A 19390-nucleotide genomic window follows, 5' to 3' on the forward strand; every position below is an offset into this window, starting at 1 on the left:
CAATTTATTGACTTAGGCCTTTTTTGGAGATCAACAATTTTAAATATATACAAAATCCACACACTTTTGTAAAATGTAAATGTCATATTTTAAAAGAGTTCAAACAGACCCAGCACGAGCTCTACGAAAAATAGAAGATAAGTGAATTGTACTTAGAGAAAATGTGCTGATAAGTAATCTATTGATGTAAAATACAGTGGTCAGGCAATGCTTGTGGATCTAATCTATTCAGATTTTAACTCCATAGTTTACTACATTAGAATACTTGAAGATCCATCTCTCAGATCAGTTCTATTACAGTTTTAGTTGCGATAACACTAATAGAGATCATTGATAAAAAGATTTTAAAAGCCATGGGTGGAATTGATCCTTTGTCTAAATCTGGAGTATTGTCTGCAATAGAAACCAGTACAAACAGATTAAATCTAAAAGGATTGAATATGTTTATTATAGTGGTTTAGAGTAAACCCAGAAGACACTCATTGTTCCTGAAACTCAGAAAATGTATCTAAAAATTATGATTACATCTTATTTTATGTCCAGAGACTGCTTTAGCTGCTTTCCTGTTTAAATTACAACATTTGCAAATATATTTAACAAAACATTAAAGCTGGATGTCAGAAAGTCTGTCTTTAAGTATTGTGTAAGAGTTATGCGTAATGGTTTTTATTTGATCTGAAGCAACACTAACACTAAATAGGTACGTGCACAGGTTATCATTAAACTAACATTATTAGCAAACTTAATATGGAGGGAATTGAGAAACATGGCCTCATGTACCAAGGGTTTTATTGTTCACAAATCCACTGGTTCAGTATTTCACAGAGTTTGCAAATGTTAAACCCCTTTTTAAAATGTACTAAGCCAATTTAACAATTCCGATTTCGAAAGTGGAATGTTAGTGTCCCTTCTGAATATTTAATACATATTTAATACATCCTTAAGGTATGTATTAAGCTTTGAAACCATATGTGGGCTGACAAACAGTAACAGGAGGTAGTAACCCAAGGGGACATTTGTGAATCTGAAAGTAAAATGGGGTGCATTAAAAATGCCTTTATTTAAAAGCAATCACAGACACAGTAGTGTGCTGATTCTACAAGCAACCACTTTTACCAAATGGATTATTAGAACATGAAACTCAGTATTTCCTATATTGCTGAAATTTAGTCTCTAATATTTTTGTCATGTGGTGTAAATATTTGTTCCTGTTATTTCCCATTTCAATATTGTCATGAAATGTACCTATTCTGTTTGTTTCTGGCTTTCCCCTCCTGTATTAGGCTTTAGTACAGTGTGAATTCTCTCATGTGAAGTGACATTGTATCTGACATTCAGAACACTCATACGGCTTTTTTCCCCCGTGTTAGTTTGCTCATGACAAGTAATTTCTAACCAAAACTTTGCTTGCATTTCGAGCACTCATAAGGTTTTTCCCCAGAGTGGGATCTCTCATGAAGCATAACACTGTCTTTCAGATTCAACTTTTTATGGCATAAGGATTTTCTCTAGTGTGGAGTTTCTCATGGTGAGATAGCGTTTTTCTCAGCAGTTTTTCTGGCATAGAACACTCATGAGGTTTTTCATCAGTATGGAGTAGCTTATTGTGAGAAAGTGCCATCTTTCTTGCATTGGTATGCCCCCACTTTTTGCTGAATTGCTGATGTGCTTTGACTGAGTGTGCCCTGGGCTCCTGCCAATCAGGTGTCCCGGGCCTGTGTTCCTTCCCTAAAACTGTATTGAAGCTGAAACACAATTGGCATCTCTGGTCACATGTCAGCCCCTGGTAAATGGTACCCTAGGCATTGTGACCAGAGAAGACCCCGAAGGGCTGCAGCACTTCTTGTGCCACCCTTAGGGGCCCTGCACCCTGACACCCACACACTGCCTTTGCAGACTGAGTGGCCTGGTGCAGAACTAACCAAAGAGTCGACATGGTACACATTCCTGTGTGCCATGCCCACGCACCCACTGCCCTGGCATACATCAGTCACCCCTCTAGCGGGGTGCCCTCTGCCAGTAGTGTGGGCACAGATGCAGGAGTCCTGTGCCCCCTACAGTGCCCAGGTCCACTCCTGGGACCTGTAAGTGCAGTGCTGCCATTAAGAGTATATGATGCTGGGAGGTTGTCATTACGAACTCCACAGCACCATAATGGCTACAATGAAGACTGTTTTAGTTTAGTTTAGTTTATTTGTTTAGCACAGTTAATTAAAACCATTGCTGTGAAATATCCATATTAGCACAATTATCACATCAAGAAACAAAACCAAAGAAATACACTGTCATTTTACAAAAAATCTATACATTTAAAAACAATTTTAAAACTACTAGTGTTAAGTTACTATTGAAGTCCAAAAAGTGAAAAGATTAGAACAAGAGGTGCTAGACAAGGAGACGCAAAAAGTCAGTAATACGTTTTTGGGGGTGGAGGGGGGGGGGCAGGAAGCGTAGGAGCCGAGGAAGGTGAAAAGAAGTTTGCCAAGAGTCTCACAAACTTTCCAACCCTGGCAAGCGCTTGAATATCTGTGGAGGTAAAACACAGAGCCGTCGCCTCCCAGCGTGACCTAGTGCCCCATTTTAAAAATAAAGGTTTTAATAAATGCCTTCTGGGGCCATCCATAGCGGGGCAACAACACAGTAGGTGCGGCCATGATTCTTTGTGGTATGAGCACAGTCTGCAGGGCCCCCCCCTCCTTTGAAGGAGCCCATCTGTAGGACGCCGTAGAGCACAGGCCTAGAAGCCGCATAGACAATATGTTCTTCGGTGCCACTGCGTTCAGGTTTTCCAGTAGATAGAATTGCGGTACCCCAGGCTGGTATGAGACATTCAAGGGAAGCAAGACAGTTGGTGTGTTTAAAGCCTGAAGGTCCATCCGATGGGAAATTAGTTTCGCCTGCTTATTTATGACTTTTTTTCCACACTGAGTATGGAATTGTGTCTGAGATTAGCAGGGAGCTGTCAATCTCTAATGATTTAATGGCCTTTGTCGTTTGACGGTTCCATGGGTTTCCAGGGCTGGTAAAGATCTCTTTTAGGCAGAATTTTAGGGTGGTATCTGCTGCTTTTGATGACCTTATAAAATATTTCAATGTATCTGCCTCGCAGTAGATGGACTGCCTTTGTAGTCCCAGCTCCAGGCGTAGTCTTGTTCTCTGAAGGAATTTCGTGAGATGAAAGATTTTTTTGTAAATGGAAACTTGGGCATGGTCAAGGCAGACACAGCATGCACCGGGAAAGGCCTGATGTCCATAGTTCAAGGCGGGGAGTAGTGTGGCTTTGATCACTTTCAAGATAGGTTCTGCAGAGGGGCTGCTCAGAGACTGATTCAAACGAGTCAGGGAGTATGTTATTGCAGAAGTGGAGAAGTGTGGCTCACTGGTTAGAAGCGGCATACCCTGAAGCAGAGGTCGGCCCGGGACCAGGGTTCAATTCCCGACGCGGCAGGGTCTTGGGTCAATATCCGCGGACTCGATAATTCTCACTTAGGTGCCTACGCTAACCATGGGTCCCACTCTGCAACTCTGGGCAATAGCTTGCTTAATCTCCACAACGGCCCTAGCAACGCCAGAGATGCCTGGCTTCACCTTGGGGTGCCCTCTCACAGGGAAAGCCAGGACGGGTTCCCCAGCGGTATACAGCGCCAGGACGCCACGTAACGAGGTAACAGTGTGCTTTACAAGTATACATACATTACATTACATTACATGCTCTTTTTTTCATGGCAGCTAAATGAGCTGTTGATCTTGAGGTCTCGCAGAACCATACTCCTAAGTAATTGTATTTTGCTGTTGAGTTGATCGTTGCCGGCCCAATGTGCCACCTTAAACTTCTCTTGTTCTTACAACGGCCGAATATCATCACCTTGGTCTTTTCTTGGTTGATTTTTACTTAGCACGTTGGCCGTATTATATGTATGAAGCTTACTTAATGCTCGTTGGAGCCCCGTTTTTGTCTGGTCCATTATGACAATATCGCCAGCATACTGGAAAATATGCAGATCCCGTTTTGCAGGACCCAGCTTTGGCGGGAGTAAATTGCTTTTCTTCACATATGTTCCCAGATCGGCAGTATAGAGATTGAAGAAAAGCGGGACGAGAACACAGCCCTGCTTCAAACCGTCTCCAATGGCAATTTTTCTGGAGACTGTCTTGGGGCCAGTTTTAATTCGCACCCAGGTGTTCTTGTGCAGGGAGATAAGGGCTCCTAGCAGGTTCTGTGGAATCCCGATTTGTCCAGTTTCCTCCATAGAATGTCGCGAGACACTTTATCGAAGGCTGCGCTGTAGTCAATAAAGCAGCAATATAGTGGAAGATGATTTTTGTGTGCCGCCTGCTGACTCAGGAAAGCCAAAATTGTGATGTTGTCTATGGTGGATGCTGAGGAGCGAAACCCTGTTTGAAAGTAAGGTAGAATATTGTTTTCTGCTACCCAGTCTTCTAAGAGCTTGAGAAGACACCGGGCATATGCCTTCGCCTCAAAATCTAGTAAGGCAATAAGTCGGTAGTTTGCTGGGAGCATAGGGTTTTCTTTCTTAAAAATGGGGCATAAAATCGAGCCGAGCCAAGAGTCTGGTAGCTGGCGGGTCATAAACACGTTGTTAAATAATGAGGCAAGAAGTTTGGCCCACTCTGCCAACGCACATTTAAAAACCCCTGCTGGAAGGTCATTAGGCCCGGGGGCCCTGTCGTTTTTCATTGCCTTCAGAAATTTGGAGACTTGGGCTGCAGAGGTCAGCTCATGGGGTTCAGTCAGCGTTGGATCGACATTATCTCTTAAATCGGTCGCCACGAAGTCCGACGTGTCTCTGCCGTATAGTTGAGTTACATGCTGGGCCCAGACTTCTTCACAGACTGCGTTCCCTCTGTTGTGATTCGACGAGCGGAGCTTGTTCATATAATTCCAGAAGTGGGATAGGTTCTTGCCCTGTAACAGTGCGAATATTTGTATCCACTCTTTTTGTTCTTTTAATCTCTTCGCAGCCCATACTGATTTTCTGAAGGACTTGCGCAGTAATGCCATATTGTAGGCCGAGCGCGCTGTGCCATTCAATTTGTGCAGACGCACAGCCCTCCTGAGGGCTTTTCTTTTGGTGGTTAGCTCTGGGTCATAGATCCGCTTCGGGCATAGCTCGTAAGACTTTTGTTGGGCCTCAGTTCCCGTTAAGAGAATTTGCAATTTTCTAATTGCGCTGTCCCACCGAAGATGTAAGTCCGTTGAAGAGCTAGGCCTAAAATTTGGAGTCTCTCCTGTAAGCCAAGTGCTCACCTTGGTAGAACCTGATGAATCTCATTTGATTTTCCTGACTAAAGTGTGGAATTCAGCTTGCGTTGTGTGCCCCGCAGCTGTTATTTCTGCTGCGGCTGGCACTAACAATTCAATTGTTACCGTTAAGGGGTTGTGGTCACTCTCGTGACTGTAAGGGACTTCCATCCTAGTTATTTTGTTTCCTAAAAATGGTGAGAGGAAAATATAGTCAATTGTAGAGATGTTTTTGAAGGTTGGAGGAAGACTGACAAGTTTGATATCAAACTTCTCAGCACATTAAACCCACACTTCTAAGTGTGGAGTTTAGGAACTTTAAAATATTCACCTAAAATCAGCCGAACAACGAATTTCAATTTACTCACCTGTTTTCAGGAGGGACCTCAGTGCTGCAGTTGCAACCATCTCTACCTCTGAATCTTTTCTGACATTTAAAGCACTAATCATTTTTTTCCCCAGTGTGGATTCTCACATGTTCGGTGAGATTAGATTTACGGCTGAAACACTTTTGGCATTCGGAGCACTGATAAGGCTTTTCCCCAGTGTGGATTCTTATGTGCTGAGTGAGAATGCTTTTTTCACTGAAACATTTCTGGCATTCAAAGCACTGATAAGGTTTTTCCCCAGTGTGGGTTCTTATATGCTGAGTGAGACGGCTTTTTTCACTGAAACATTTGTCGCATTCAATGCACTGATAACGTTTTACCCCAGTGTGGGTCCTTGTATGTTTAGTGAGTCTTCTTTTGTCACTGAAACATTTCTGGCATTCAGAGCACTGATAAGGTTTTTCCCCAGTGTGGAATCTCAAATGTGCAGTTAGAAGTGATTTAAGTCTGAAATCTTTTGGGCATTCAGAGCACTGATAAGGTTTTTCCCCAGTGTGGGTTCTTATATGCTGAGTGAGACTGAGTTTGTTTCTGAAACATTTCTGACATTCAGAGCATGGATAAGGTTTTTCCCCAGTGTGGGTTATTGTATGTTGAGAAAGACTTCTTTTGTCTCTGAAATTTTTCTGGCATTCAGAGCACTGATAAGGTTTTTCCCCAGTGTGGGTTCTTGTATGCCGATTGAGACAGCTTTTTTCACTGAAACATTTGTGGCATTCAGTGCACTGATAACGTTTTTCCCCAGCGTGGATCTTTGTATGCCGTGTGAGACTACTTTTTACACTGAAACATATCTGGCATTCAGAGCACTGATAAGGTTGTTCCACAGAATGGGTTATTGCATGTCGAGAAAGACTTTGTGTGTTATAAAACCTTTCCTGGCATTTAGAGCACTGATAAGGTTTTTCTCCAGTGTGGAATCTCAAATGTGCAGTTAGAAGTGATTTAAGTTTGAAATGTTTTGGGCATTCAGAGCACTGATAAGGGTTTTCCCCAGAGTGAATTCTTGTATGTTCAGTGAGTCTGATTTTGTAACTGAAACATTTCTGGCATTCAGAGCACTGAAAAGGTTTATGGCCAGTGTGGGTTCTTCTATGCCGAGTGAGACTGTTTTTGTCAATGAAACATTTCTGGCAATCCGTACACTGATAAGGTTTTTCCCCAGTGTGGGTTTTCATATGCAGCATGAGATGGCTTTTTTCACTGAAACATTTCTGACATTCAGAGCACTGATAAGGTTTTTCCCCAGTGTGGGTTCTTGTATGCCGATTGAGACAGCTTTTTTCACTGAAACATTTGTGGCATTCAGTGCACTGATAACGTTTTTCCCCAGCGTGGATCTTTGTATGCCGTGTGAGACTACTTTTTACACTGAAACATATCTGGCATTCAGAGCACTGATAAGGTTTTTCCCCAGTGTGGGTTCTTGTATGCCGTGCGAGAGTGCTTTGATCACTGAAACATTTCTGGCATTCAGAGCACTGATAAGGTTTTTCCACAGCGTGGGTTATTACATGTCGAGAAAGACTTTGTTTGTTACAAAAACTTTCCTGGCATTCAGAGCACTGATAAGGTCTCCCCAGAGTGGACTCTCATATGTTCAGTGAAATAAGATTTACGGCAGAAACTTTTTGGGCATTCAGAGCACAGGTAAGGTTTTTCCACAGAGTGGGTTAATGCATGTCGATATAAACTCGGTTTGATACTAAACCTTTTCTGGCATTCAGAGCACTCATAAGGTTTTTCCCCAGTGTGGATCCTCATATGCTCAGTGAGATAAGATTTACGGCTGAAACTTTTTTGGCATACAAAGCACTGAGAGAGTTTTTTCCCAGGGTGCATTCTGTCAAATTCTGTGAGATGAGATTTATGCCTGTATCTTTTTTGGCACAGGTATCTTTATTCCCCAACTTCGGTTATTTTGCCTTGATTGAGGCGGGCTTGAACACTGAATTTGTTCTCACAGCCTGTGTTTTTATAAGGTGTATTCCTAGAGTTAATATCTCTATGTTTAGTTTTCTCTTGCTTATATGCCATGGTAAAAGTTAACCCGATTTTACAGTCGGGCTTGTTTAGATAATGTTCAGCATTTATCTCTAAAAGAAATTGTGTGTAATCTTCTCAACACTTAAATTGAGCAAGAAATGTGGGGAAGCAGCCCTATAACACCTGTTGAAATGTTTCTAGCAGATAATAGTCTTTAGGATATAGTCTCTCCGGCAGCAACTTATTTTGTGACTGAAGTTTTTCTCAAATCTATTTGTATAGGTTCTTAGAAATGAAGTGATAAGGTGTTAGTCTGATATTTAATGATTAAACTGATAAGCACCTTTTTGCACTGACATAATGGCAGTAACTGAGGGTGTTAGAACGTGCACAGTACTTTTGTGGATCACCAGTCACAGAACATCATTTCCTTTTACCCTTTCTATGTTTGGTGTAAGGTTAAGGTTTGTAGTTATGAAGACGAGGTTTTATTTACATCAGATATAGCACAATGGTGCTCATTTAATCCATTTTTATATTTAACAGTTTAACATATCATCCTGCACAACAGATAATGTTGAGGCAATTTACATAGAATTACAGAACAGTACACAATAAAAAGGAAACAATCTGAGATGGTTATAGACACAATAAAGTGGTGAATTTTTAAGGTTTTTGCAAGAGTGAGCAGAGTGGGTCGTGGTGTTCTATCCAGAGGCAGATAGTCTCAAACTTGCGTAACTGGTTAAAAACGGTTGTCGAACAAAGGTGATTTTCAGCTTCGGAGTCTTCTTTCAGTGTCTTTTCTTTGATGGTATGCAGAAGAAACCTTTTCTTATAACTTTCTTTTATGCAGTGTGTGCTTCCTCTCTGGAATTACACGACGCTTTAGATGAACGTTATTCTGTGCACAGATATGACTTTGCTCTGGGTTAATGAAATGCAAAATGAGAGACTTGGCTTACAGGTATAGTACTTTCCTCAGCTCCCACTTCCTCACCACACCTAGATTTTGGAAATTGTTTAAACGTAGAATGCTGGATGTCCTTCAGTTTTTCAAAATAACCCTTCTTATGGCATTGACATTCAGTTGCCCGGTGCTAAATCCTGCTTTCAATCACATATAGTATTAAAATTAAATAGTTAATACATGTAAATTTCCAAAAATAATATTTACAAGCCAAATCAATGCAGAATTTTGAAAATGTTGAGCTGTTTTTCAGACAGAGCAGAGTGTAGAATGGTAGCATGAAAGTACGTGGATGTAGGAGTGAGGATTTGTAGAATTTTCAACATTTTATTAAGTTCACAAAGGATACATGTACCCTATGGACTTGTAACATAGAATCCCAAAGGCAGATATTAAAGTCATATGGACTGGTACCAAACAGATATTTAAAAAAGAATACTATTAATTCATTTTTAATGTAGATTTCTGGTACGGGAATTTCCCCTCCACGGACAACAGTCATTTTCCCCTGTCCTGAGTTACCACCTACTTGTATCTGGTAGCCTTACTTTTGAGTTTTTGCGTGCGGCAGAGGCCAATCTGTTGTGTGCTGCGAGGACTATGCCTAGACCATTCCCTCAACTATGGTCCAGAGTATGAATCAAGGGAAAGGAAATTAAGGCGTACTTTCATGTGTTCACTTTATTCCACCTGATTATCAGTTGTTAGGTTTTTCTGCTCCTGGATTTACTGGGTGCAGAAAAACAGGACACCATTGTTTTCCAGACAGGAAAATTAGACTGAAAAGACGCACAAGACTCTGGGTGCAGCAGAAGCAGCCAAGACGTATGCTGTTTTTTTTTACTAACTGGGGGAAACACACAATTCTTCCCTCTGTTAGAAAATGCTTTCCTCTTCCCTCCCTTGCTTCACCATTCTCCCCCCAACCAACCACATGCATATATATACCACCTGCTTAAAACACTTTGTTAATAAAAGCAGAAACACACTATGAAATAGTGAATGGCATGTGGTTTGACAGGCAGAAGAATCTGTTCCTCGTGGCAACTACCCAGTTCATAGCATCAAACGTGTGACTGCACGTTACTGGGGTAAATCTACCACAAAGTAAAAAAAATAAGTGTAATTTTTCTGCCACCCCAGTACTGTGCAACTTCTAACAAGTGACTATGAGAGATCTTGGACCGGTCCTGTGACCTGGAGGGTCACACTAAGTGTGCCCTCATTTATGGCAGAGGGAGAGCCTTTACCTCCAAAACATCCAGGACGAACACCATCTCTCCTTGTCCATCCCTAGCCACTACACTGTCAAGTTTCCACAAACTTACAGACGACCAAACGAAGACCATTGTCTCAACCATTAAATCAGGCTCCGCCTTTGATCCCTGTCCAGTTTCAGCACTAACCTCAGTCATGGATTCCATTATACCGGTGCTGACTGAAGTTTGTAACGCCATCCTGTCCTCAGGGACCTACCCAAATGCCTTAAAAAAAACATTGCTGAAACCTTTATTAAAAAAAATCCGGCTTGGATAAAAGCGAGCTTAAAAATTATAGGCCAATTGCGAGCCTACCGTTTTTAGCTAAAGTAGTCGAGAAAGCCATGAATTTCCAACTTTCAGACTTTATCGAGAAACACCGACTGCTAGACGACTCTCAATTTGGCTTTCGTAGACATCATGGGACTGAAACCGCCCTTATAAAGGCCGCCGATGATGTCAGGGCCATTCGTGACCAAGGCGGGACTGCAATTTTAGTACTGCTAGATCTATCAGCAGCTTTCGACACGGTCGACCATAACATCCTGATCGACCGTGTCGAAAAACTGGGCATTTGTCATTCAGCCAGAAATCTCCTTGCCTCCTTCCTTGCAGATAGAACGCAAGCGGTCACCCTTGGACCTTTTCGATCTGCCCAACTTTCGCTGCCATGCGGTGTCCCCCAAGGCTCATCCCTTAGTCCGACACTATTCAATATCTATGTGTCGGACCTTGCCAATGTCATCAGGGCTTATGGGATGAGCCTAACATCGTACGCGGATGACACGCAGTTGGTGTTGGCTATCAAGGGTGATGGAGGAGAAGTAGCGCAAAACTTTAAAAACGGTCTGCTCGCAATTGGAGAGTGGATGGCAATCAACTGCCTCAAACTTAATTCGGAGAAGACCGAGGTAGTTATTTTTGGTCCGCTTCTTCCAGCATGGTCCTCCTACTGGTGGCCAGCTGCCTTTGGTTCCCCTCCCACCCCCACATCAAAAGTCAGGAATTTAGGCGTCATTTTCGATGATGGACTTAGTTTCATGGACCACGCAAACAAAGTGGCTTCAACGGCACACTTTAGATTGAAAATGATCAGAAAGATTCGACCCTTTCTTCCGGAGACCTTAATCAAAACCTTGGTGAGTTCCTTAGTTCTAACAGCGTTGAATTATTGTAACGGTCTTTTCCTCAACGCTCAGGTTAGGGTCAAAAACAAATTACAATCAATTCAAAATGCGGCGGCACGTCTGCTCTCAGGAACTTCAAAATTTGAATCCATATCAGCAATAATCAGGCAGTATCATTGGCTCACAATTGAAAATAGAATTAAGTTCAAGTCTTTGTGTATAGTTTACAAGGCTTTAAACAATCAAGGACCACATTCGCTTAAAGACCAACTGAAACTCTATGTACCTTCAAGACAGCTCCGCTCTTCCTCTTTGCATCACCTAGTTATTCCACGATCAAAGAAAGTTTCCTGGGGTGACCGTCGCTTCACAGTGGCTGCCCCCAAACTTTGGAACACCCTCCCGCACAACATCAGGACGAGCTCGTCCCTTTATCAATTCCGGAAACTCCTAAAAACATGGTTATTTAACCAATGAGCCTCATGCAACGAGTGTGGACTGGTGGAATTTACTAGCGCCAAGACGCCCTAGGGTAATCGTTGCGCTCTATAAATCTCAACAAATAAATAAATAAATAAATAAATAGAGCGGTGGTGGCAATGCACCCTGTTGTAAGGATCAATAGCTTGATGAGATCTTTGCATCATGGTCAGTGGAGTGGCTTTCTACTGACACACCCATGTAATGCTCCATTTCTATGCCTGTGCCCAGACGTTTCGTTAACATCAAGTGCGTGTTTAAGGTGTTGGTGTGCGTAACATAAATGTAATGTGCGAGTGCGACAGAGTAAACTGCATCTCCTGCCTGCCAGTTGTGTATACAAGTGTGACCATCTAGCCCTCTTTTATATCCTCATTCAAAGTCCTCTGTAACCAAGGAATAATGTGCTCTACAAAGTACTCAGGTGCCTGCTGTGACACCAGGGATGGTGTCAGCCTGACAGTCTATCTAAGTTGAAGGGACATCACCTGCAGGCTGAATTACTTAATGGAGAAGCTGTGTACCTGTCCTAAAGAGCCTAGAAGTCTGCCTAGAAGCCTGCCTGTCTGGTAAGAAAGGGAAGGGAGGGTGACTATCCATCCGGAGTACAAGGCTGTCCTGGAAGAAGCAAGGTCTGACACATCCCCGGTATCTGTAGGGCGGGCCGGAAAGCCATCCAGCAGGGCCAGCTAATCTGAGGGACAACCCCCCTGCCCTCCCCCACCAAGACTCTCCCAACAGTTCAAGGCAGAAAATAAAACTCTACGACAACATGATTGTTGAGGGCCAGTTGGACATTTGTGTGCTGCCAACCGGCCATTCATGGTTGCATTAGCCAAATTCCTAACACAACGGGGTCTGAATTTACTGTCTTCCAGGAGAGCCTGTGTTGGGCTTTTAGCTGCTGAATTTCTGACTACTCTGTGTCAAAGGCCCATGAGGGACGACAACTACTCCAGTGTCGAACACGCCGGCCACAGTGTGGGCTCAATTGCTGATGGTTGGGCCTCCAGAGGGGCTGCACTTACCAACAGGCCAGGTGTGACTGCTACCTTGGGACTGCTGATCTTCATGCAACTGCAAAGAAAAGACAGAGTGGGTGCCCTACTAAATGCAGTACTACATCCAGGACAAAAGCTTGCTGGTGGGTCACTGCTCTCTCGAGTCCATTCAAGTGTCAGGAAACAGGAAAGAGACCCAGACATGATTGACTCATCCTGTGAAAGGGTAAGACGCTTACGACAGAGCATACACGCATTGGGGTGACTGGAGTGCCAGAACTGCACCTATACTATATTCATGATACTCCTAAATGCCCCTAGAGGGGAAGAGGATATCAGAACCGGATGCACCTGTCTGCCGCACATGGTAGTCTGGCATGTCTGGTAGTCTGACTATCTTTTCACCCAGACTGTCCATAAAGATGATTTTAGCGCCGCTACACACATAGCAGGGTCGATCTCAGACTATTCGCTGGTGGAGTTGCAACTCGATGGTCCGGTTGTGGCCTTCATGCTACCCCCAAGGGTTGATCCGTGATATTTAAAAGACAAGACGTTCAAAGCTCATATGAGAGATGGAGCAGACTTCTATTTTAAGGACAAAAGGCGGCCTGTTGAATCAGCTTGCGTGCTACAGGATGAATTCAAGGCAGTGATTCGAGGCCAGACACAAGCCTTGTTCGGGAGAATGTCGAAGGAACGTAAATTGAATGGCGAGGCTCAGGACAGGGAATGTGCTTGGCATGTGGGGAATCAGTTTCTACCCCATTACACCGTCTACTGAAGCAGCACACATTACGCACTAATGAAAAATAGCGTGCACTCATACGCTGGCTACCCAGCATTGTCTCTATGATGTCGGTGATAAAGCCAATGAGTTGCTTGCATGGTTAGAGAGACAAGACAAAGGACGGTACTGGATCCTTGAGGACACTGACAACAAGGGGACGGAAATACTTCCTGAAAGACCTGACCTCGCCAATGCCAACGAATGAGGACCGAGACGCACTAGACCAAGAACAGACAGTAGACTAAATAAATAAGACAATAAGAACCTTGCAAACAGGGCAAGCGACTGGGCCTAATGAGCTCCCCTTAGAATTATATAAATTCCTGATGGATAAAATCAGGGAATGCCTTTGGAGGAGGTTTAAGACTGCCTGAAAATAAGGGTGTCTCCCAGAGGACCAAAGAACGTCTGAGGTGGTGGTCATCCCAAAAAAGGACGAACCAGCAACTGAGTGGGGGTCTTATAGACCTATCTCCCTGCCTAATTTTGAGACTAAGGTCCTTGCATAGGCCCTGGCAATCTGCCTGCAGACAGTAATTGCATCAGCACGACTCATCCTGGACATCCCCCGTCGCAGCCACATCTCCGGACACCTGAGAGACCTGCACTGGCTCCCGGTCAACAAGAGAATCACCTTCCGTCTCCTCACCCACGCACACAAAGCCCTACACGACCAAGGCCCCGGATACCTCAACAGCCGCCTCAACTTCTACGCTCCCACACGCCAGCTTCGATCGGCCGGCCACGCCCTCGCCGCCGTCCCCCGCGTCCGAAGAGCCACCAGAGGGGGAAGGTCCTTCTCCTACCTGGCCGCCAAGACTTGGAACTCCCTCCCGACCCACCTCCGCCTGACCCAGGACCACCTCGCCTTCAGGAAGCAGCTCAAGACCTGGCTGTTCGAGCAGTAGCGGACCCCCCCCCCTAGCGCCTTGAGACCCTCCGGGTGAGTAGTGCGCTATATAAATGCTGTGATTGATTGATTGATCCTGATCAATCAGGCTTTATGCCACACCAGGGAACGCGCTTAAATCTCCGACACCTTAATGGAGTATCGCATGCAACAGGGGATTCCTTTGCTGAACCAGTGGTGCTGCTGTCAAGCTCTTGTATGTGGCCCCTCTAGCTTGCATGCGCGTCAATAATACAGTCTCCTGAGTCTTTGCCCTCCGACAGGCATGCTCCTTGTCTCCTATGCTCTTCACACATGCATGGGTTCGCCAGGACCTCTCATATGAGGTATTCCAGTTGATCAGGAGTGGGATGAGAGAATCTCCCTCTACGCTGACCTTTTGCTATATGACACGTAACAAGTCTTCTTGAGTAAACAAATTCTACAAATTTTTCACATATTTGGAGATCATTCAGGAGATCAATTGAAAGAAGTCCTTAATATGCCTGCTGGCGCCAGGGACCCTGTGGCTGCACTCTAGGTGCACAGTTAGGGTGGCACTACATGGCTTCAAATATTTGGGCATGTTTATTAGAAGAGCGCCACAGGCAGGAACGTAGTCCCAAAATTAGACCGGCTTCGCAGGGATGCCCCACACTTGCGGGCGCTCCCGCTTTCCTTACTGGGCCGGTTGGCCCTAATTAAAGTGATGACCCTCCAAGGCCTCCTGCACATCGTGTAAAAAACTTCCTTTAAGATCCCACCAGACTATTTTTTCAAAAGGTAAACTGAGAACTTCGGCTCCTGTTGTGAGATGGCAGTTGCAGAGGGGAGTTTATTAGGGTGGACTGGCGGTCCGGAGCATTCTTAAGTATTACTGGGCCACGCAGCTGGTGGCAGTCAACAACTGGGTTTTTATGGACCGTGAGGATCCTGCTTACTGGGTAGATAGATTGGCCATGGGCAAGAGAGGTTACCCCACCCTGGTGCTGTATCGAAGAAAGTATGAGTGCACCCTACCTACTCACACCCAAACATTGGTAAAGGTGTGGAGAGAGGCTACCAAGTATTTAGGCTGAGAAGGTAAGCTGACTGAAATTACTCCACTGTATGATGGTGATCTCTTAAGTGCAGTGGGAGGATGGCAGGGCTTCACAAAATGGGGATTGATTAGCTTAGAACAGCCCGGCGATGTGTGGAGGGGACAGGCGCTTGTGTCCTTCACGACCCTACAACAAAAGTATAAATTAGGTGAATAAAAACGGTTCTGACATTTCAGATGAGTCACGCTCTGCAAGGTCACATCTGTGTAGGGGAGCAGTTGCTTGATGCATCCCCACTGGAGGAACAGCTGATAACTAATCCCCAGACTGAAAAAGCAATCTCACCCATCTTTAAGAAGTTGATCTACAATTCTCTGGATGCCTTGGGGACACGGAGAGCTGTGCGGGAGAGGGATCTAGGCACGCTTGGCGATGGTGATTGGGTTACGGCCATTCAGGGTGCCAATTAGAATTTATTTTTGTCTAATTTAACTACAGATACTGATACTGCCAAATCAATGACCCTGTTTACATTAAATGGCAGCTTGAATTCAGAGCTCAATAATAGACTTGATTGAATAAATGACCAGCACACTGTTTATCTTGCCAAGACACAGGTACTTTTTTTAATTCTTTTTGTTGAACTAGTCCTCAATCGATGGTGTTGACACCGAAAATACACATTAGTGAAAGTGATTAGACCAAAAACAAAACGTCTGCAAATATAGAGTGAGTAACATAGCTTGGCTTGTCTTGACACTCCCTGGCCAAATCCCACTACATAAAACTAGATTGCCCTTTATCGAAGGCAGGTAGTCCTCCCAAGGTTCTGGAGGTCGCTGGGCTCTGCAAGACGACTTGCCTTTTGGTTCTGGATCATCCAGGGATGCAGACAGGCCAGTAGGACTGGGACCAAGTCCATAGTTCTCTACAGAGCCTCACCAGCAGAGAAGGCCGCAGAGCCCGGCTCTTCTTAGGTCGCCAAGAACTGAAATTCAGGGTCTGGGGATTTTTGGACATTTGCCTGGCTTCAGGATTAGAGAGATGTTAGCCTCATCCCAAGAGGTTCCTTTGAACAAAGAAGGGTTTGGCCTTAGCGCAGTAAGGCTACGCCACGATCAGAAGTAACAAAACAATTGCCAATACTGCTCAATTATTTTTACAAAGAGAAAACAAGATGAGCTCTGCGTTCTCACCTGAATAGACCACACGTTCAGTCTAGAAATCTATCTCAAATTCTTTTCTTTTCTTTTTATTAAAATTCTTAATTTTTGAATTTTTCTTTTTGAAAACGTCCACAATTAGTATACAAAAAATGTATCTACCTATTTACACTAATAACGATTGTATGAAAAAACTAGAAATTGAAATTGTAAATATGTACACAGGGGTGTCAGGGAAGATGTGCACGCAATGCAAAAACATAATATTCATTCAGCATGTATTCAGACAATTCATTTCACAAATGTACAAGCATACAACCAAAACTTTAATGCCAGTGAGTGATGGGAAGGGAGGGGGGTGTTGTGAAAAAACTAAAAAGTTTTTGAGAGTAAGATATTTATTCTTCTAGTCACTACTCAGGTGATTAGGCCATCTTCTACTTATTTTCTTTTGGATTATTTACAACAAGGATTGGCCTAATAGATTTGGAGAAGGAACTCTTAGGCGACAAAAAAACCCGATATTTACACCACATAACAAACAAAAGGCTCAGACAATGGGGTCGACGCGTTTCGAATCCCTTGGTTCGTGGGATTCTCTTCAGGACCGTAACAGATACAATCTGTAGAGCTTTTCGGGTCTCTTTTGTGAAGTTGAGATGTAAGGGGTTGTGAAGAATCTTAAAAATCGACGTAGTGTCTCGGTTAATGTCACACCGGCAACATTTTTGACGAAAATGTTTTTGTTCTGTTTCTTGTTATCGTTTCCTTTACGATCTTGGACTCCCCCTTACGGCGTGTCTGTCTCTGTGGCCGATCTGTTTTCTCTTTGTAAAAATAATTGAGCAGTATTGGCAATCATCCCAAGAGGTTGGCATGTTAGCCCCCTTCAAAAAGAACTCGTTAAAGAATTCTGTAAAGATAGGTTTAGCACACTGGCCAGTACTTTGTATACCTCAAGAGGTATGCCATCAGGATCAGGGGCTTTTCCTTTCTTACCTTGTCTTATTTCCCCTTCTCCAATCTCCTGATTCAACTGCCTGCTCTTCTCTGCTGAGAGGGTGCTACTTGAGCCCTGTCCCGACCAAGCTTCGACCTCATCTTGGGTGGGTGTTAGATCTTCTTGGTATACCCTGCTGTGATAGCTGTGAAAAACATGCTCAAGCTCCCTATTGTCACTAATAAGGTCGCCAGTTTGTTCACATTTAACCTGGTCCATACTGCTTCTCACCTGCTCCTTTTTGACCTTCCAGGCCAGCAGCTTACTGCAGCGTTCACTATATTCGAAATGAGCGAATTAACTGGCGTCCTATTTCTTCCTCACCCTTTCTTGTAGGATTACTGCCATCTTACCTTGTGCTTACTGCAGTTTTTGGGGCAGACTTTCCCGGGCTTCTTCGTCTATCGTGGGATCAGTCAGTTCTTTCTCTAGGGCCAGAACCTGTACCTCAACTGTTGACACCTCTTTGTAGTAACTGCGTCTTTTTCAGCTGCCAAAGCCCCTAATCTACCCCTCAGAAAGGCTTTATAAGCATCCCAAATTATTCTGTGTGCTGCTGACCCCTGATTGAGATGGAAAAACTCTTCTGTGTCCCTAGATAGTGCTGCCATAACTTATTCTTCTTGTAGAATTGTGCAGTCTAGAGTCCATCTGGAGTGGGGGATTCTCTCCTGTGACTTCAAATGTCGGACCACAGCTAAGTGATCCGACAGATGAACTCCCACATGCTCAACCTTCTGGATCCAATCTACCAGATTACTGTTGATAAGGAAGTAGTCAATCCTCGACTGGTGCCTATATTTTTTATTATAAAAGGTAAAGCCTTTTATTTTCCCTACCTTCAGTCTCCAGATGTCACAAAGCCTCAGCTGAGCCATAATTTGCTTGATAAATGTGGACATCTTTGGATTGACGCATGCTCTGCTGTGTGAAGTTCTATCTAGGGAATGATCTAAGACAGCATTAAAGTCCTCTGCCATAATGATTGGATCCGGAGATTCTATTAATTCTGCTAGCAAATCTCCTAAAGGAGAGACATCATCTTTGTTTGGACCATAATGTCCGACTAGAGTAAAGGCCTGCCCCAAGATCTTAGCTTTAACGATTAGCCACCTTCCAGCTTTGTCAGAAATCTGTGCCCCAAGAACCACCTGTGCCCCTCTCTTTACTAAAATCATCAACCCCTTTGTTACAGCCGTATGGGATGTGCAAGCTACCTGAGAGATCCAGTTTTGGGCCCTAAAAAGATCCAAGGACTCCTCCTTTGATAGGTGGGTTTCCTGCACAATGATGATCTGGGCTGAACAATCCTTCAGGTAATGTAGAATGTTGTCCCGCCTCGCTTGTACTCTAAGACCATTGACATTCCAGGACAGGATTTAAATTTGTATTGTTTTCCGTCCCTTCTCACCCATCTTTCTAGGGGATCAAAGAACCAGCACCAAAATTCCAAACACCTAATCAACACTAAAAACTTTATAGAGGCAATAGAGGATCTTTTTTTTTGTCTTTTACCCCACTGCTCCCCATCCTGTGCTCTCCCAATACCCCACTCCCCATTGGAAACCCTCCCCTATTTCTTCATGAACCAAGGCCATATGGGTCCCCCCCCAAAGCAGACGTGATATTTGAAAGTAGATATAAGGTGTAAAAAAATTATATCCAAATGAATTTTGCCATTACCTTTTTATTAAGCTTGCAAAATTCATACCCTTAGGATAAGATCAAAGGATTTTACGCCCTATCCCAATAGTGTAGTAATAATGTAGTAGTGTAGTAATAATGTGATACAATTCAGGAGAGAGGTCTAGTCCCTGGTTGTAAGTTTTTAATAAAATCGTCCAACTTTTCTACAGAATGGAAGATGTGCATCTTGTTATTTAACATAACCTTTAAAAAAGCTGAAAATCTCAGCTGTACAGAGGCTCCTAAGCTCTTTAGCCTATCGATCCTTTGTCCCATCTCCCACTGCCTATTAGAGGTGGTAGCAGAAACATCTGATCTAATCTCGTATCTAGCACCATCCGCCT

This window comes from Lissotriton helveticus, unplaced genomic scaffold (genome assembly GCF_964261635.1).
Source record: "Lissotriton helveticus unplaced genomic scaffold, aLisHel1.1 SCAFFOLD_634, whole genome shotgun sequence".
NCBI classification, from domain to species: domain Eukaryota; kingdom Metazoa; phylum Chordata; class Amphibia; order Caudata; family Salamandridae; genus Lissotriton; species Lissotriton helveticus.